At 33.9% G+C, this 15117-nt stretch overlaps 1 long non-coding RNA gene across 11 annotated transcripts; it reads right to left on the bottom strand.

Moving 5' to 3' along the window:
* Positions 1 to 1000: 1000 nt before the first annotated feature.
* Positions 1001 to 8818, bottom strand: LOC110867787. Of its 11 annotated transcripts, none has more exons than XR_004863087.1 (12): positions 8541 to 8818; positions 8309 to 8443; positions 8079 to 8145; positions 7809 to 7989; positions 7457 to 7707; positions 6752 to 6874; positions 5283 to 5312; positions 4241 to 5210; positions 3945 to 4147; positions 3485 to 3574; positions 1666 to 2905; positions 1001 to 1582 (listed from the first exon to the last, which is right to left on the bottom strand). It is a non-coding gene; the product is annotated as an uncharacterized LOC110867787 (long non-coding RNA). The 11 variants fall into 11 exon arrangements; XR_002551898.2 differs by lacking the exon at positions 5283 to 5312 and having other exon boundaries at positions 1001 to 1371; positions 1451 to 1582; positions 4241 to 4332; positions 8541 to 8810; XR_002551895.2 differs by lacking the exon at positions 5283 to 5312 and having other exon boundaries at positions 1666 to 1776; positions 2123 to 2905; positions 4241 to 4332; positions 8541 to 8808.
* Positions 8819 to 15117: the final 6299 nt, after the last annotated feature.

The raw sequence follows: 15117 nt of genomic DNA, 5'->3' as shown, positions 1-15117 counted from the left end.
TTAGCTATAATAGATAACACCTTTTGGTACAATATCTATGCACGTATCTATATGTTCTATTAATATGTCTTATGCATGTTTGTCTAAGAAACGACTCGTGTTTGCAGCTCTCATTTTTAATGAGAGTACTAAATTCTTTGTTAATAATATTATTCTCTTAGCATCTGTTTACTAACCTTTGTAATTTCTGTTGACTGACCTTTTTAACATAGGTTGACTAACATGCATATCTATTTAACTAGGTTATAACCCGTGGTACCCACGGGTCGCTCTATTTTAGGGATATTAATATTTTATTAATTTTATTACAAGGTTTTTTTTTATAAAATTTGTGAGGATATTTATACAATGATTCAATGTGAATCGTATATCATAATATATGCAAACAATACAATTTATCAATGGTAACAATTACCATATAATTTTCAAAATATTACCAGATAATTTTCTAGTTGTGTAGAATGATTCAGACCAAGATGAAAGGATGATAGCCCGTCTCGACATTCTATGGATACACATTTGAAGCGATGAATTTATATAGCATTTAGGTTGGTTAAAATCTCAAAGAGTAGCATTTCAAAAGGAATATAAAGCATTGTATGAACGAATGAAAACATATAAATGTATTACTGAGTATAACAAATAGATTAATAACCTAATTTATAAAAGTAAAATGAAAATGGGCTTGAAACATAAATTCAAATTAGCCCATATCCATCGATTGAAATGATGATTACTATTTAACAGAATCAATTAATCCATTGAAATATTTGTTCAAAGTTATTGAAAATATTCCACTTTTTCAAAATGTTGAACCATCTATATCTTAGCAATAATATAAATATGTGATTTTTATATTTTGAATTATTTAAATATGAATAAGTCGATTGCAAACATAATATTAGGTTATCACCTGGGTGGCAATCCGTATAGAAAAATTTAAATTACATTAATCATACGTGTATCAATAAAAGTAATACAAATAAAGTGACATTGCATAAATTAGTAACAAAGTGGATTGTATCATTAGGTATGAAGTTTTCTTTATAAGCCGTGTACAAAAACATCAAGAAAATGACAAATAATGTTACATTTACAATTTACTAAAAGTAACATGAGCTCAGTCCAGTTGGTGTAGCACGCCCTACCACATCCAACGTTATAGATGCAAGTCCTCTTTGATTTAACAGACACCTAAAATTCGATATTCTTGAAGTCTCTTAATAAATCATAAACAAAGTGACATCCATAATCATTGAGAGTGGGGCAGCCAGAAAGAGCTATTTTGAGCTTAAGTTCATCCTTCAACATTTCTTTTAACTCCATACTCTCCCTTTTGCGGCCCAACCCATGCACAATTGGTCTCCCAGTCTACAATGCCATACGATATCATGAGTAGGATGGTTATAAGAGATAAGCAAGAGATATGATCGAACTAAAAATTAGTAACTAAGGAACACAAATGACTCCCGATCACTAATCTTCGTCATGTTGTAAATAGATGCCTTCACACTTAACTTCTGAATACCCATGTTTCCCTTGACACATATGAGAATAAAATGACCTTCATATCTCCGTTGACCTACAAAAAACGGAAAAAAATGAGTCATGTTGGGTGAAAAGTTCAATGCACATAAACAACTTTTAGCAAGTATTTAGAAATACAATGTCAGCATTTGCAGCCTTTTAAAAGCCTTCACAACATTTGATCTTGACAGCCATTTTGAGTCATAACCAGGTCGATTTCATTGGGCTCCACACGAGTCTCATCTACACCTACATCACCAGACCAACTTGTCTGAATTTTCCAATTGAATTTTGGCCTAGATGAACCCATGGCATAACCAATTGTATCAGTATAAACACATAACAGGGAAGAGATACTTCCAGTCGCTATCCATAGACATATTATTTTCTTACAATAATCGATACAATGAAGCATATGTTTTCCTTTTAGTATAAAAGGTCAATGAAGTGAACTTCATGATTCTATGAAGTTCACTTACATCTGTATAGAACATCATTAATTTGATTAGTTTTTAAAAGTATTATAACTTACAAGAAAAGCTACTGTCAATTTTTTTTTTTCTAAAATGTATGAAGGCACTTTTCACATTTTTACCTTAAAGAGTCAACCCCAACAACAACTGAATTAATAGCAGCCACAACCTTCTAAACTGCTTCTTCATTTTCCACATACATGACACCAGTAAACGATGTTGGTTTCAACTTGTAACCGCGATTTTAATTGATCCAATATACCCAGATGAAACAAATAATCCACATCTCATTCAATTGAGTTGAACCAAACTATAAATCATCTTTAATCAATAAACAAATAAATTTATCCATCATTCTGTCTCATTTATATACAAAATTGGCACCTCTTATTTAATTTTTATTTTCTTCATTTCGAGTAAGATCCCTTTAACACAAATGAACAAAGCTATCTAGACATCTAATGATATGAAAATTGCAATTAACTGTGTAAACATATAAGGTCACATGTTGAACCACAAACTCATGTCATGCTCAAAGTATTTATAGGAAAGTGAAGATAACTACTTGGCTAAAAAAGGAAAAATTCAACCTAAAATTAGTCTCAAAAGCATGAAAATAACGAAAAGAAGGTATACCTTTTTCCAAATTCAACTAACTGACTACGCTTTCTCTGTTTACCAAGAATGTATGTTTTCACCTTCAGAAACATCATGGTGAATTTTTAAACAGGTTTACCTGAAGTTGTATTACAAAGGCGCTATACCTCTCCCAAAACTCTATCTGTATATTTGCCAAGTGTAACTCATTGACTGTGTTGACCAAGTCGGCTTAGTTGACTGAGTTGACTCGGGTTCCTTGACTCGTCATCCTCCAAACACCACAATCCACACCATTCTCCATACAGCTGAAATAACCAGTTAGATTAATATTATATTATTAATACAAATGAAATAATTTGAGTTTTCTAATCACCAGTTAAATTAATATTATATTATTAATATAATTAGGGCATGTTTGGCTAAGCTTATTAGAGTTAAAAAAGACTTTTGGGAAAAGGACTTTTTGAAAAGGAGTTTTTAAAAAAAGTGTTTGGATTAGCTTATGGGGTGGGAGAAGTCAATAAGTCAATAAGTTGTTTTTTAAAAAGTGTTTGGGTTAGCTTATTGATGTAAAATGACTAAAATGGACATTCTTTCATAAGGGGTGTTAAAAAATAAGGGGTATATTGGTAATTTGTTGGTTGAAAAGCTATAAGCTAAACAAGAAGTCACAATTTCCTGACTTTTCAAAAACTCCTTTTCATTCATATCAAAAAGTCATTTTTAAAAGCACTTTTCCATTTGCCAAACACTATAAGGAGCTTATTGGCTTTTTGATAAGTCAATAAGCTAATAAGTTAGTTTGAAAAGCTTAGCCAAACATGCCCTTAAAATAATTTGAGTTTTCTAATCATTAATATAACACCAGATTGCATCATCCTTACCTGAAGGGTGGAGAATTTTGCCTTGAGATCGGGCTTCTTTGTTGTTGGAATAGTGGCAAATTCTACTTGACCATTCAAAGCAGTCACTTTCTAGAAACCGAAAGATTACGGAATTTCAAGAACCATAAGCAAAATAGAAACAAATCTTCAATTTGGATTGTGAGAAAAAATAGTGAGTTGGGTAAAGGGAGAAATAGGGCTCGATTTAAAAATGTCAAGTTTGAGTAGACATGGTTAGGCCAACTCCATGATACTAACAAATTAGAATTTTACATATAAGTAATATGCATTATTAAAAGTTCTTTCATCGAAGTGATTTATGAGATTTTATGAATTAGAATCACTTCATATGACATTGAGGCCGCTTGACTAGATTAGTCCCTTTAACCCGTAAAAGATCATATAACCTAAATCACAACCCACTTTTTAGTAAACGAATATAAATTCTACATATGACAACCTGTTCAAGAAGCTTCCTTCCAACTTGGATGCCCGATCAACTTCCATCTAAAGCTCAGACACCTTCGTAATATCTTCAAAAGCATATTATGTTGTTACAGCAGTAACTCTATCCCCTTAGCAATTTCCTCCTCAGATAAAAGACCAAATGCCTTCACCTCTCATGTATTTGAAATATTATGCTCGATCCTTTTTGCCATTTCACTAAGATACATCACACAAAATACAAACAAAATTAAAACTAAAAAAACATAAAATTTAATAAAACATAATATGTTGGAACCTTGTGATGCTTACTTGCGAGAACCACCAGTCAAAAGTCAACTTGGTTAATATATGTCACCTCCTAATGTCACACTTGTGGCCTTAACTTTTTGATTAAAAGCAACCTGGGTGCCATAAAACGTAACTATATAGCAAACTGTGTGTCATAGAGTAATTTCATCAAACATCTTGACTACAACTAAGCTAAAAGATGGGACTGCCAATAACAATATTTGAAATTTGAAAAAAAAAAGTAACAGAGGTCCAGTGAGGAAAAAAAATATTTAAAAGATGAAACTGCCAATGACAATATTTTTAAAGCAGGATCAGTATTGGCCAAACACCTCTATTATTAAAATCCAATTTCCCTTTAGAGAAGAGAAAAAATAAGGTAAAAAGGTCACTGATGTAAATTTCTAGGTTTCTTTGATGACTGCTAATATACAATTGAAGTCTTTGAGCAGCTTCAGAATTTAAAAAAAAAACAATTTGGTTTCAAAACCCACAAGAAACATGAAGAAAATACTATTAATTGCATATAATTTGAGAAGCACATCTACCTTAGAGCCGAAAGAAACTGCATGTTAAATGTCTTTGGTATAATAAGAGATGTAAACTTTTCATAAACTTATTCATGGGTTATAAACTTGTAACCAGACTTATAACTTATTATAATTTATTGATTGCTTATGATTCATGTTTATAAATTACATTATATTAAAATTTTAATAATTAATAAAACAATTGAATAATTAGTTAAAGTATTAACCACAAAAAGCATATTCAAATATCTACACAATAAGAAAACAATACAATACTAAAAATAAGTAAATAGACGAATGAAAACATTAAACTCGTTAAGAAAAGTTTAGTCCGATACTATATGTTTTGGAGGATTTGCAACTAAGAGCTTCCCTTCGCTCATTGACCATTTAAAAACACAAAGATCACCAATTGACATGTCCCCGCCTCTCATCAAATCACTCCAACCGATACATTATACCTAAAGGGAACAAAAATTATCCATACGGATATATATTTAATAATTCAAATTATACTTAAAAAAACCACATACCTATTATAGGTGAATATTGACAGACTAAACCTGTCATTTAACAACGGTTACAACAAATATAACATACTAAATTAATACTTTTAGCTGCAATACATGTCATGATTGACTATCTACTGACATAAATTATGAAAGAAGAAAAAACTAAAAACTTGTTTACGACAACCATTTTGGGAACCACAACCACTCTTTCAAGCATCTTGTATGACAAAACGGTTATCATTGATATATAATGGGTCAATCGGCAAAGGAAAAAAAATAAGCAAAAATAGCTTAGGAGAAAACTGGTCAAATGGGACATCAATAGATGCCTTTAAAAAACGTAACATAAAATAATTTTGTTTCTTTTTAATTATAACTTATCAAAAACTACTAAACATAACATTGCCACATAACCTAAAAATATCAAACTGCTTGGAGTCACTATAAAACATTCAGTAATTGAGCAGGTAGACAACTCGTCAACTCATGGTAATTTGTTATCTTTTTTATTGTAACCTGATATAACACGTTTTCTTAGGGATGACCTCGGTACCGGTACCAAAAATCCTAAAAAAATCAGTACCGGTACTTTCAGTACCGGTACTGAAACTGAAAGTACCCGGTACGGTACGCATCAGTATTTGAAGGTAAAAACCGGTATTTACCAGTACCGAAAACGCAAAATGTCGATACCGAAAATTGAGTCGCTTCAGGAAATTCGGTACCGGTTCCCGTACCCGGTACCATTATTGCTCATCCCTACGTTTTCTTATTTTAGTTGATTAAAACCAAAATGAGGTTGTCAAACAGATAATGTGTGCGTAGAAAAGTAGCTAAAAGAATTAAAACACAGACTAAAAGCAAACATATTACCTCTAAGTGCTAGGAACTATGGAGTGAATTGTGGTCTCATTAGATGTTTTCCTTCTTCGTGGCTCAAAACCGGGTGTTAAGTGTTAAGAAGGTTGTTTGGACAGCCATTATGTTCAGTTTTGATGGGCGATCAATATGAGAAAACATATTGAAAGATCAACCATGGAATCACTAAACGTTAGGGGTATTTTGTGCATTACCTGGTTACGCCATATAGTACCATGTGTTTTTAAACTTGTACTTTAGATGTAGGAAAATGTACAAAACTAAAACATCAACTAATGCGTGAGATACTGAGACATGCCCTACATTAACGATTAAGGAAGTCACATTTTCTTAAACATTTCATCTAGCATTACACATGCATCACAAAAATCAAATATTGTCAATAGTCAACACCAAATTCTAAGTCAAGTGTATGAATTGGACTTATTAAATCATACTTTAATATTGTCTTAGAAATGCAGCCCCCTTTTCAATTTTTGTCAGAACCGAAGTATAACCCGAGTTGAATTTATATATCAAGTCGACCCAATGTCAAGAGCAGTAAGAAAATAAGATGCATTACATAATTTAAGCCAAACGAATTAAACCTTAATTGAGTATTTTTGGAATACCTGTTTGTCAATCAGTTGGTAATGGGTTTCATTCTCCCTATTTCTGGAATCCACTTGCGTTTAACGTAATGGACTCCCCTATCTCTGAGTGCTGATATGCTTGTGTCTCCCATCTTGCAAAACCTATATTCAAGGAAAGCGGAGGTATATTATTAGTGTTTTTCACGCTGGAAAGTTTAATGTTTACTGTTGCTAATAATATTATTTTGTTACGGCTTTGTATTGAACCTATAAAGTACATGTCTAATTGTTATAGCAAGATTATTGCAAATCATGATTAAATTAGTTTGAAGTTAGCTGATGGTTCCTATGAATGAATCAACATACCAAGTTAGCCAAATCAATTTATTTTAATACGATCCAACTCGGTAACAAAATCTTAATTCGTTTGCCAAAGCAATTTATATCAGTGAAGTTGAACATGAATTATACACCGCCTCAACTGATGATTTTGCCTCCTTATTGACATAGTATATTTTTAACACACAAAAAAAAAAAACAATTTGCTTTCGGCATTTCAACGAACAACTTATATGCATACGTTGCAAGTAATTTTATTTGAAATAAAATATTTCGACCCGTCTTGCCACCTGTAACCTTAATCAATAAATCACTTGCAACCAATGGCTTGAATCAAATCAAAATTCCTACATGTAATAAAGAAAGTAAAAAAAAACAATATGAAGAAAATAGATATGCCATTACCTCTTTCTTTGTGTGAGCATCCCTAACAAAATTTGGAATGACATTCAATTTGATCTACTCGAATTTCTCTGCATTGGCTCCGCCCTTGGCCTTTTGCGGCTAGATATAGCGGACCGTACTGAAAAAAAAGCATAAGTAGCTAGATCTGATGTGGTGGTGTCGCTTTGTATTTCAGTTGTAACTAATTCAATAAGTCCATGAATTAAAGAAACCGTGATTTGGTGTTTCCCTTATCGAAGAAGTATAGGTACCTGAAAGTACATTGCATTTGCACACACCCATGTTAGTTTATTATATATATATAGATATAGCATGAGTTTCAAGAAATTAAATAGTTCATCAAATTACTGACCTAGTGTTACTTACTTGTAAAATCTCGATAAAGAGGATGATTGACCAGTTGTTACCTTTTGTCACATTCGCCATTTATTGAGCATTGTTTGCGATTCTTAAGGCACGCTACAAACAGAGTAAAGCTATATTATAGCTTGGATTGAACTCCGCTTAAGTGTTTCTCTGCACTCATAAGATGTCTGCAAAATACCAAAAAACCAACAAACTTAACTACCAAATGCGGCAAATTGAGATTTGTTTGAAGTAAAATATGACAAAAGAACAATACCTGATGTTTATTAACCAATAATCAAATACTTTTAAACTATTCAACAACAATTTTCACAGCCCCGGGTCTGTGGAAACAAAACAGATAATTGAGATTTGCATTAAGAAGGTGAAAATATGAATCAATGATACTTGCAAATTGAGATTTGTTTGAAATAAAAAAAAAAGGACTTTGACTCCAAATGGCTATTTGATCTTATAAGCATACTATTTTATTTAAAAGAACAATACCTGATGTTAATTCTGAGCTTTGCAATTCCAAGGTCCGTCAGAGTGATGAAGTGGTTGACGTTGTTCTTATCCGTGTTCTTAAGCGGAATAAACCCAGTAGCCGCTCGAAGGTTTCGAGCCCTAATTACAAACTGCCTACAAAATCCCCAACAATTTAAACCAAATTCAGTCATATATATGAATACAAATTAATAAAAATTAGAACAAATAACTAACTGACTGACTGACTGACCCTTCTTTGATGATTTTGGCATCTGGTGATTGAGTGGATAGCATATTTTCCTTAACAATAGCATAACTATATTGACTTGATGCTGAAGAGGATTCTGGTCAAAAGTCGCATCCTTAACCTAATTCCGGGCATATTTTCATGGCACGATGAGAAGCGACGGCGAAAGAGGAAGGATGGAGAGGCTAGGGTTTAGAACAGGGATTACAAAAGGAGCGTGATTTAGATGGTATTTATATCCGGGTCAGAACCCGGATCCCGTGTCTGCCCATATCAAGAAAAAAAGACCCGAATTTTTTCCCTCCCAAACCCACATCTAGATGCCCTTATCACACGCCACATCAAATTAGAAGCTCTTATAACGCGCCACCTCAGCCCTTATTTAACATGTTTATATATATATATAGATATCTATCCATCAGGCAAGTTCTATTGGAGATAATGGATAACATTTTTTAGGAAAGTCTGTTGGAAAGCAACAGAGGTTTTTAACAGTTAATAGACAACAATAGTTTGCTATTAACATAATGGAATTGCTGTTGAATAAACCTATTGACCATTAGTGTATATCAATTTTATAAGTCAGCGCTAATTATTTTTTTACTCTCTGTCAATATGGGCTATGAATGGTTTTCTAAGAAACGATCCGTGTTTGCACACGGGGCTTACCGCTAGTTTATATTAAGAATATGAAATTTTAAAAATAAACCATAAAATAATGCATATTGTTTGTGAAATGGCACAACCTTAGACGCGAAAGTTATAGATCCTAGACTCAGTTTTGTTTTCCATTTGCAAAGAATTCGGTCAAAGCATACAATTATGCTCTTGTGAGCACATGTGCCACGTGTTTGTTATTTCTTTCAAAGCAACTAGTAGTACCTTTGTAGGTTCATGTCAAAACTAGTATGGATACGGGTCATGGTTAGTCAAAATGGGTACTGGTTAGGGTGAGTCGTTTAAAAAAATGATCATTTTGGTTTGTGTAAAAACGGGTTTGTCAAATTGAACAGTCGAAATGGGTTGTTTAAAAAAATTATCAAATAACTAAATAATAATTACAACTATGTTTATTATATGGAAACGAGCCACAGCGGTTGGGTTGAATGGTGGGTTGAAACGGCCGGTTACACACACTGGTATACTAGACCAAACATTTTGTTCCTTTATATAAATTTTAAAAAACTAAAATATTTTTAAACATACTGTTATTTTACTCTGTAGTCTGGGACTCATGTCTTTCGCTCATCCAACAAGTGTACGTCTCTGCGCAAACTCAGATGTATGGGAATGGACTGTATTTAATTTAATTTTGTGTACACTTAATATAGATTAACTTTGTTGTTCATAGGTTCATTCATGTTGTTACTATAATATATCAACATAACCCGTCCATCGAACGGGTATTAAACTAGTTAATATTCAGTGATGATCAATCCTAACATTATTTGCAAACGATCTTGGAGGTCTCCACGGTCATACCAATTACTAAACAAGTGAACAACCTGCCACTTCAAACATGTTTTGTTCATTTCCTATGTGGATCCGCTATGTTTTTTTATATCATTAGTTTATTGGATTGCATGTTCTATCATAGTGGATTTTGAGGGCCACCTAATTCGATTACGAACCCAGCTATCAAAGTTTTGATTAGTTTTACTTTTTGATTGGAGGATGACTCCGAAATAATCAAAAGCAAAAGTAGCATATACTTCAACGTGTATGGGCTAGATGATAGAATTAATTTTTTCAATACTTAAAAGTTGAAGTATTTAAATGGGTTATATTTATTTGTATTTTGTTTTAGGTGGAATATATAGTTTTTATGGTAGTTTTATTTTTATTATAATTTGATTACTTGTTCTTCAAGGGATTGTTTTGTATAAATAGAGATTACATGTTTAGGCACCTTGAACATTAAATCCAGTGTTTGATTAAGTAGAAGAAGGTCTGGTTTCCAACACTAGATAAGCTACTAATTCATAAAAGAACCCATTGTTTTACTTCATCTCTATACATTTTGGGGTTTGGTTGCTCTTTTATCATTGTTATTTAAGGAGGATTCAGATTTAGCTCACAATCACAACACAACATTAGGTTGAGCAAAATGGACGATAAGTTAGAAAGATCAGGGAGGAAAATGACTATTTTTAAACTATTGGAGCAAAACCGTTAAAATGACCAAACCATAGGGAGTAAATCGAAAGTGAATTCTATGTTTTAATGAATTTAGTCATTGTGCTTTTTTCCAAAAAGTTGTGATTTTGGAAGTGGATAATTGAATAGATACATGTTTCTTGCATTAGTTAACAGCATCTCCCATTCTCCCCATCAAGTGTTAATTGAATGCCTCAAACTAAGACCATTGACGATGCCTTTTAATGGACATTCTTCTAAAGTCTTAGACGAAGCAATCGATTTAGTTATTAATCAATATGAACAGATTCATATAACTTTATAAGTTATGTCAAACTTCAAATATAAGTATGGGGGACAATTCTGACAGAAAAGGCACAAAGGGCATACAATGGGTGGGTCTTTTTTGAATTACATTGGGTGAAGAAGTTTAGTTAAGGGGGGGGGGGGTCAAAATGTGTTATCCACTTTTTGGCATTTTCGGTATTGGTATTTTCGGGATGGTACCGGTTCGATACGGTACCGGTAAAATACCGAATTTTACCTTCAAATACCGCTACCGTACCGATACCATACCAACATATTTCGGTATCGGTATCGGTATCGGTACCCAATTTTGGCGAAATTTGGGATCGGGATTTGCTGATCCCTAGTTTTATCTACGGCCAAACAGGGTTGAGAAAACTAGGACGGGTCAGTTAGGATTGAAAAAAAAAAAGAAACCACGAGTGAACAACTGGGTTGGTTATCTTCTTCAATCTTAACTTCAACGATCAAGAAACCATTCTTCGCATTCTTCCTCTTCAATCCTGCTCGATTAAGGTTCTTTTTCTCTTCGATTCTGCTCGATTTTTATTTTAACCATTTATTTTTGTTTGTTCAGTTTCGTATGACTACATGATTTTAGTTTGCTCGATTTCATATGGCTACCAATCGATCTTTTCTTGTTGCAATAGGCATCACTCTGATTTTAAATGTTTGTTTCATATGTTCTTGCTTTTGATATCTATGATTGCAGAACTGATTTTGTTAACGTAATTTTTAATTAGGGCAAAATCATCTTCAATCATGATTCGTGAGTTATTTTGTCTACCGAGGGGTTTTTTATTGGATTTTGATTATTATTTCAACGTTTTTATGATTTAATTTAACTAATCTATACTATATAATAAAAGAAACCACTTTAGGGATACTTGTCATTATATTAGTCCATCTCTTATAGATAATTATTATTTTAGTTTAATCTCTTCTAATTAATTATAGATAATCATCCTACTAAATATTATTTAGTTTAGTATCTTATATTATGGATAACTCTTCTACTAAATATTATTAGTTTAATATCTTATGGATAAATATTATGTCAGGGCCCACGCGCCCGGTTTGACCTGGTCAGGAGCCGCGGGACAGGAATCCCGTGGTATTTCTTAATTTAAAGTGACAGCGGAAGAATTTCTCAGGATCGATTTAATACTTGAAAAGCCTGTTTGATTTATTACATAATTTAAGGATAAAATCCGGTAATTTACAATAGAGTGATTTCACTGGGAAATCTTTTATTTTACAAAACATGTTTCTTTATTTATTTATATTGAGCCACCCCTTTAAGTTTGTAGTGCTTCGCGGCACTTTTCCTTGGGTTACAACAGATCACCTGAAACATGTTTAAAAAAGGTTTTGTCAGCGGGGAAATACTGAGTGAATCATTCAGTTTAATTAAAATGACGCATTTGTTATAATTTACAGTATTAAAAGCGATTACAATGTTTCTGTTTATCAACCATATACCCACAGTATTTTTCACTCGATCACCTATTGGCTAGCCCATTTGTCCAATGTGTCTGTGACTGTGGTCAGATCACCCCTTGGCTACCCGTTTGTCCAAGTGTGACGGGAAACAAGTAATGTATACAAAACCCCACATACCGGCTATAATTTGGTGATTACAAAGACTTAATCCCCGTAATTATAACTTTGAAAATAACTTGGAGTTTTGTAAATCAGTTGATAAAAATAGAATGACTCACCTTGCAGATTTTATACAGGTAGATTTTAATCTACTCATTAGCCTTTTTGACCTAAATTAAATACAATGCATACGAACGGGGTTAGTAACTAATACAGCATTTACGACAATTCACGAGATTAAACCCTCACAACAAATGACAAAGTGCGATACTTAAACATCCATCGAATTAACGACGAATGACAAAGTATAAACCCAAATTGAGCAGCACTTAAACATTCGTTGGATAGTTTCAATCGATCGGACGTTGAATCGTAATAGCGATCGAGTTAATACCCGGTATCGTCGCCGCACCTCGCTACTAATTGAAATTTCGACTTTAGAGTAGTGAGAATTTGTTTTTACGAAAAGATTTCGACATCAGTGGACTGTGCAGGTAACAAGCTATTTATAGCTGAAATTTGGGTTTTACGCGGCCCGCGTAACCCACATGTTTACCTTACGCGGCCCGCGTGGCCGCCTAGTCTAGGCATAGGGTTGATTGGTCACAAGTAGGCCCCCAGATGGTCAACACGTGGCCCCGACATCCTTATCCGGTCAACCTTAAGTTGACGCGGCCCGCGTAAGACAAGGCTTGTCTTTTACGCGGCCCGTCTGAGACCCAAAGTTTTGTTTTTCTTGATTTTTAATATGGTTTAGGGTTTCAGAGGTCCAGGTTTTATAACTACGGGTATTTTTAGAAAATTTTGAGAGTCCTTACATCCTCCCCACCTTATTAAAATCTCGTCCTCGAGATTTATTGGAATAAGTGAGGATATTTGCGCTTTATCTCTGATTCCAGCTCCCAGGTGTATTCAGGTCCTCTTTTTTAATCCCATTTGACTTTGACCAGCACTAGTCGCTTGTGTTTGATAAACTTGACTTTTCTGTCTTCTATTTGCAGTGGTTTTTCTACAAATTTTAATTTTTCGTTTATCTCTACATCTTGAAGAGGTACTACCAGGGATTCGTCTGATAGACATTTCTTGAGATTGGATACATGAAATACATCATGTACTCCAGCTAATTCTTCTGGTAGTTGTAAACGATAAGCAACTGGTCCTATTCGTTGGATTACCGGGAAAGGTCCTACGTACCTTGGACTTAGTTTTCCCTTTTTACCGAATCGTACTACTCCTTTCCAAGGAGAAACTTTCAAAAGTACCTTGTCTCTGACTTGGAACTCGAGCGGCTTGCGGCGATTGTCTGCATAGCTTTTCTGGCGATCTCGAGCCGTTTTTAATCTTTCTTTGATTTGACTTATCTTGTCAGTGGTTTCTTGCACAATTTCAGGACCTGATAATTGATTTTCTCCTATTTATGCCCAACAAACTGGAGTTCTACACTTACGTCCATATAGTGCTTCAAATGGGGTAGCTTAAATGCTTGAATGATAACTATTGTTATAGGAGAATTCAATTAAGGGTAAATGGTTATCCCAGTTACCACCAAAATCTATCACACATGCTCGGAGCATGTCTTCCAGGGTTTGTATCGTCCATTCACTTTGTCCGTCTGTTTGAGGATGATATGCAGTACTTAAATTTAATCGAGTTCCCATTGCTTCCTGGAAACTAGTCCAGAAATGAGAAGTGAAACGACTATCCCTATCCGATACAATGGAGAGTGGGACTCCATGTAAAGATACTACTTCGTCTACATACAACTTTGTTGGACCGTGTTCCGAACCTAAACAGTCAGTTGAGAACGTTCATCTTCACATACGAAGGCGGAATCAACGTAAATGAAGTTACACAGCTTTTCTTATTCAATTCCTTCTCTTTTATTGCTTTCTGATACAAATTTGACAGAGTTTCGTTACACAATGTATGACAAGGTTCCGCTCCAACGTACGTACACAAATGAACTGAACAGGTATTTATAGTCTAGCAGGTTTCGCTTATATGGACTGCCATATGAGCGGAACTACCAAGTTGACACAAAAGCGAAACCACCTGATACCCTATGAGCGGAACTATATCTAACTTATGACACATAAGCGAAACTACAACATAAAATCCTAATTTTGACTTTCAAAACCCTATGTTGACCTATCTTGACCTAAGACGCAATGTAGACGTAGTCAACAAACATTCCATGCATCAACAGACTCCCCCTTGGATGTTGACGTAGTCTTCAGCTCCGAGTCTTCAGTCTTGGTCTTTTCTTCAACTCTCTGTCTTCTCATCATAAGCACTCTATCTTCACAGGTTTAGGATCACATCCTAGCTCTATCTTCAAACTCCCATTTGACTGTTGATCCAGACTCCCCCTTTCACTAACTCCCCCTCTCGATATGCTAGAATCTGAGATATCTGGTTCAAGCTTTAACATTTAGCTTCCGTTGGGAATAATGAAGTCCAAAACCTGTTACTCAACCAAAAATATTACAAACTTATCTTTTCACAAAAATCACAAATTCAATCAGCTCTAGAAATC

The sequence above is a fragment of the Helianthus annuus genome, chromosome 7 (assembly GCF_002127325.2).
Source record: "Helianthus annuus cultivar XRQ/B chromosome 7, HanXRQr2.0-SUNRISE, whole genome shotgun sequence".
In the NCBI taxonomy this organism is placed as follows: domain Eukaryota; kingdom Viridiplantae; phylum Streptophyta; class Magnoliopsida; order Asterales; family Asteraceae; genus Helianthus; species Helianthus annuus.
This window is presented reverse-complemented; position numbering and strand designations above follow the sequence as displayed.